This window comes from Cavia porcellus, unplaced genomic scaffold, assembly GCF_034190915.1.
Source record: "Cavia porcellus strain 051 isolate PalLab524CR breed Dunkin Hartley unplaced genomic scaffold, mCavPor4.1 scaffold_21, whole genome shotgun sequence".
In the NCBI taxonomy this organism is placed as follows: Eukaryota; Metazoa; Chordata; class Mammalia; order Rodentia; family Caviidae; genus Cavia; species Cavia porcellus.
In genome coordinates, this window is record NW_026947504.1 from 37,446,543 (window position 1) to 37,452,527 (window position 5,985).

General features: G+C 45.0%; 1 long non-coding RNA gene across 1 annotated transcript; it reads right to left on the reverse strand.

The window, feature by feature from the left end:
* Positions 1-1,415: 1,415 nt before the first annotated feature.
* LOC111753686 (uncharacterized) lies at positions 1,416-5,422 on the reverse strand. The gene is made up of 3 exons (XR_002788470.2): positions 5,207-5,422; positions 2,758-2,816; positions 1,416-2,460 (listed from the first exon to the last, which is right to left on the reverse strand). It is a non-coding gene; the product is annotated as an uncharacterized LOC111753686 (long non-coding RNA).
* Between the last annotated feature and the right edge of the window lie 563 nt (positions 5,423-5,985).

Consider the following 5,985-nt stretch of genomic DNA (forward strand, 5'->3'; position numbering starts at 1 on the left):
GCAAGATGTCACATGAAAAGAGAAAAAGTATATTTCATGTACTTCTCTGACTAATCCTCCCCCACTCCACTGTGTCAGGTCCATCCCTTGCTCATCCATGAGACATTCCAGTTTCCCACGCTCCCCAACCTTGGGACTCTATACTTGCTCTCTCTGCTCAGAGCACCCTGGTCCCAGGTGCTCACATAGAACCTCTCAGGAAGGCTTTCTTTATCCCATCCTATGCTACAATTGCATTCTCACAATTTACCACTATCTTGCCTCTGTTCCTTCACCTCACTAGTCAGCTTCTGGAGGACAGACACGCCTACAGTAGTGCCTGGCAGGGCAGAATGCTCACAGAGCCTCTGTTCAATGACTGACACACGGATGGGTGGGTGTACGTAAGAGACGGGTCTACTGAAGTCTTCCTTTCCCTCCTGCATCTTCTGTCTTGATCTCTTTTGTGATTCTTTCCAAATCACAGTTCATCACATTTCTTCCAAACACTGAACAGGCGACCAGAAGTCAACAAATGCTATATAAAACAAACCAGCTTAAATAATCAAAACCTTCACAGAGAATATCTTCCAGAAATCAGCTTGGACTTAAGTCCTATTGCCAAATGCCAGGATTTGGCTATGGCTTTGTTGTTAGGGGTGTACTGTATTTTTCTTTTCTTTTCTTTTTTATCACTTTTATTTTCTGTTGGTGGAACAAAATATCTGATACACAATTTAAAGGAGAAAAGGTTTAGTCTGGCTTGTGGGCTCAGAAGTTTCAGTGTGTGGCTGGCTGGCTCCAAGGCAGAAGCATCATGGCAGACGGGCTAGTAGAGGAAATCTCAGCTCACGGCAGTTAAAAAGCAGAAGCAGGGAAAGAGTCAGAGGAAAACTATACCCTTCAGAAGCACACCCCAGTGAACTGCTTTCTCCAACCAGGCCCCATCTCCTAACAGGTAAGAACTCATCCGTGCACTGATATATTGACGAGGTTAGTGCCCCATGATCCAATCATCTTTCAGAAGCCTCGTCTCAGGACACATGAGCCTTTGGTGGGACATTTTTATCTAAACCATAAGAAGTTGACTGTCAGTCCAGAGTCGGATCGCCCATGTGCAAACCATCACTTTATCACTTACTCTATGTGATCAAGGACAAGTTATTTTTCCATCTGTACATTGTGCCTTTATTTATTTACTTGGAACTGGGATTCAAGCTCAGTCAGACAGAGGCTTACATCACTGATCCATATCCCTGGCTCTGTTTTTTTAAAATTACTTTCATTGGTACCTTTTAGATACACATAATGATCACATTCATCTTGGAGAATGTGCACCTGTACATGGTGTATCCTGAGTTTTCTTTCCCCCCAACCCTCTCCCTTCCCTTAAATCCCTCTTCCCCTCATTTACAAAAGCTTTATTTCCATTTCTCCCTTATGTTCTCTTTTTTTTTCTCTGCCCTTTCTTCCTTTTCCTTCTCTCCTTTCCCCTGTTCCCCTCCCCACGTGAACATTTTCCTCCTGTTTCACAATATCTAGTATATATTTTGGTCTTTCTTTATCCTTTTGGTTTCTCACACCAGAGAAGCAATAGGAGATTTAAAATGCATATCCAATTTATTTCACTTAAGATTATAGTCTTAAGGTGCATCCATTTACCTAGAAATGTCTCATGTTTGTCCTTTATGTGCTCCTTCGTGAAGTGAGATTTTATAGTACAGAATTCACAGGGCTAGTTACACATGAATGATGCATGCTAAGTGCTTAGGCATGTAGCAAACCCCGGGTATGTGTTTACTGATTTTATTGATAGCTGTGTCTGTGCTGTCTTCATTAGTCCTGGGTGCCTGGTGATATAATGAACCAGAAGGTTTCTGTATCAGGTTCGTTTGTTCATTTCTCATGTATTGACAGCCTACTATGTGCTACCTATTGTTCTAGACATCAAGATTATTGGTCAATAAGACCAACAAGAGTTTACATTCTACTTTGAGAATACAAACAGTAAACAAATAAAGAAAAAATGATCAGGTAGTGCTAAGTACTTTGATAAAAAATAAAATTGGTGATGAGAAGGGGAAAAGTCAGGGAGAGGAAGCTCCCTCCAGGTTTCACAATCGGGAGAAGTTGTTCTGAAAGGCAACTTTGAGACTGTTGTCCGAATGACAGAAGGCAGGGCAAACACACACAATATGAATTTTCCAGGCCCAGGAAAGACCTAACGCAGGGCCTTGAGTAGGGACGGAGGTAGTGTGTTTGCAGGGAAGAGAGAAGGCAGCACATGTAGTAGAGTGGCCATTGTGGGAAGAAGGAAGGCAGATGAGGTCAGCGGTGCTGGATCCTCTGCACTGTGAGGAAAAGGCTCCGGCCACTGCTTCAGGGCTGCAGAATCACTGGGAGGTGGCTGATACTGCATGGACCAGGTGAGTGGCATTTTGCAAGATCTCCACTGGTTGCTGGTGGAGCATGATGACAGAGCTGAAAGCACAGAAATAAAGACGTCAGCAGGGATGGTGCTGATCAGAAGCAGCAAGAAGTAAGAGTGATTATGACCAAAGTCCTTTCATGCTGTGATGGCTGGACACAGCTCTTGGTCCCCTTATGGACATGGGATGCCAGACATCAGGCAGGATGTGCTGGCCAGTTCTTTGCTCATGCCCAGAAGTTGTTGGCTTACCTCTTCAGGCCTTTATATGTTTTCACTCTTTGGAGGTTTTCATGTAAACCTGTAAAATTATTTCCATAGGAGGAAAGGATGAGGCAAAATTCCCTTACCTTCTAAGATGTTCCCCTATGACTCCTGGAAATATCCAAAAAATAAACTCATGTTGATCCTAGAGGGAAAGAAAAATGATGTCTGTTCAAAGACTGGCCAAGACTCCAGTGCTGAGAATAAACCACATTTTTATTGGTTTCTCCACTACAACAATAACTATGAGTGAGCCAATTTGTTTTAGGAATCTTGAATAAAAAGTACAGAGACTTTTCCCAGAGCTTAAAATGTCCTACTGTGAATAAAACCTTAGGTCTCACATTTAATAATCAGTCACTGGGTTGGATGAATTTCCTTTTTGGATTCAATGGACTGAAAGGAAAAGGAATTTTTTTGGAATGTTTTTAAAGCTCTAATTTATACCATCCATTACAAACCTGATACATTATTGAGTAATTTGTGGAATGCAGGAAAAAGGCCAAATGAAGTTGCTACAGGTCTCTCCTGCTGACCATTTAGAGGAAGGAAACCAACCACCTTTGACCAAAGGACCCAAGTCCGTGAAACAATGGCTTTGAACCAGCTGTGCCAGTTTCTCTTCAATTTGTCTGTGCAAAATCACCTGCTTCAGAGCCTGACCTATAATACTATGCTCAGTTAATTTGATTTGAGACACAAAACAATTTTTTGGTTTAAATATTTAGACCTGGAGGGATTTTCAGGAGGACTTTAGTAGTGCACAGTCCCCATCACTAGTAATTTCAAAATTAGGCTGGGCCCCGAACTAAGGAGAGGTCCCCTTTTATAAAGTTTATGATGTCAAAGCAAGTCAAGATGCAGAAGTGAAACAAAGTCAGTTAGTCATCCTAGCAGATAAACTTATCCTAGCCTTGAAAGAAGGCATACCTTGTGCAGCTTAGGGTGTCGGGATGTTGTGAAGTTGTGTATAACCCCCTTCGTTAGTTTTGTGGGTGTTGGTACTCAGTGTTGCCCTCTAAGGGAGGAGATTCACCTGAGAACTGCCTGAAGTGTGTCCCTTATCAGTGAGTAAAGTACAGGTCTGCATTCCTGAGGGACACATGGCCCAAGGAGTTGCTTACCAGAACTGGGAAGATTTTACAGAGGAAGGAAAAGGCTGGATTTCTCTTTGAGCTCTGCTGTATAAGAATGTCCCAAATATTGCATGGACAAATTTTTATTGTATATCTAAAATTCAAATTCAACTGGGAATCTTGTATTTTCATTTGTTAAAATGGCAATCCCTACTTGGATGGGTGTGAAGTATCCCCAGCAGCAAAGGTCACTTAGGCTGAGTATCATTTGGGACTACCCACTTGTGATCTATTTCTTTTCTACCCAGCTAGATGTGACAACATGTAACCAGGGTATCGTCACTGAAGCAGTCCCTTTTCCTTTTATACTTCATTGGTGTCAGATTTCATAGCTCTGTTTAGGGTATTCGTTCTTTCCTTTGCCATATAGCAGAAACCATTACCTATCTATTTATCCATCCAGCCATTCATATACCCACCCACCTGCTTACCCATCCATCTATTTACTTACCCACTTAGCTCACCTACTCCATCCACCCGCCCACCCATCCTTCCATCCTTCCATCCACCCACCCATCCATTCACAAGTACATATAGACCACATTTTAGGATACAGACACCACAAAACAAATCTATAATCTCCCTAGTATCTGTCATATGAATGATTCATGTTCTATTTTGAAACCAACTTCTTGGAAGTGTCTCCAGACTATAGAAAGCTGTTGTTATGATGAACAGAATAGCTCTGATCCCAGTATCTCTGGATCTGTCCACTGTAGACTACATACCTTAGATGCCACTAGTTGCCCTGGAATCACTGTCAATCTCTGAAACATGGTACAGGGAATCTGAAAGCTAAATACGGCTGGCCTCATATACCAGTCAGGGAAGGTTAACTGTGGAAATAGACAGACCTTAATATTATGTACAATCAAGTAGAGGTTTATTTTCCATTCAGGTCACAGTTCTGGGCTGGGCAAGGGCTAGGTGGAGCAATCCTCTCTGGCCTGAGCACCCAGGGACTTTTCCATCTCACCAAGTCACTTCCAAGGTTGCTCAGGGACTGGTGTAATCCCAGCCAGACAGGATGAGCCTGGGCTAGAGGTGGCCCGCATGACTTTCTCTTAATATCTACTGAATTTTCACAGGCTACTCCTAGTTGCAAGCAAGACCAGGCTATGCACTCCCAGGAAGAAAGTAAGAACATGGGTTCCAGTAACTTCCTGAGCCTCTGTTTCTTCATTTGTGAAATATTCCAAAGGTTGTCTTTCAAAATCAGCTGGGAAAACTGTGAACCCTCCCCAAATTCCGTGCTGCCCTCCTCCCTCCTGCCGAGAGAGATGGGCATTGTCCCTCTGCCTCATGGAGAGGGGTTTATCTCACATCTCACCCTCTAAGCCTGGAGCCCTGCCTGGAGAGGGCCAGCAGCCCTATATTTTTCCTAGGGTCCAGTACCTACCACGATATTTGGCATGCGGATGCTGCAGAAATGTTTGTTTCCAGGAAAGTGAAGCAGAGCTATTTAGACATGCTGGGGGTGGAAATGATGGTTCTCCAAGGGTGTTTTGCTCTCCGTTGCAGCCATAGGCAGGGCCACTGGGTTCTGGCTGACGCGGAGGCGCCCAGCGGTTGCCATGGGAACCGGCCACTCACAAAGCGCCCTTCTTTGGGCCCCTGAACTCCGCCCCTACTCCCTGCTGCCAGCTCCTTCTCGTGTGCTGCCATGGGAACTGCCCAGGTGCCAGCGCCTCCCTCCAGCCCACCCCGCACAGCGCCTGGGGGGCACGAGGTGGGGGCTGGGCTGCTGGTGCCTTGAGTGGCCCTTTCTCCCTCACTGCTGCTTCAATGGGGGGATGCATTCAAGTTCCAAAGCCACCAGCCGCCAGGAAATGCGCTACTGGAGCGCATCCTAGCCTAGCCTGAGCGTGGTGAACCCAGCAGCAGGCAGGGAGGTCCCGCCTGCGGCTTTGACGCCTCCGTGTGCAGGGTGCCTGGGAAGCTGGAGGATCACCTTGAGGACCTGGGGTTACATCCTGGAGGAACGTGGGCTCCGAAGCACTCTCAGAAAGGAGCATGTATGAAAGATGAGATTTCCTGGATTTATAAAAAGGGCGGAAAAACTCAGGGATGCTACTTTAATGCTCGACAAACCCTGCTCATCAACCAACCCTGCCTACCGCATTCAAGTCATCCAGATGGTGCCCTGTCCTGAAGACTAAAACCAGAAACTTCACCTTT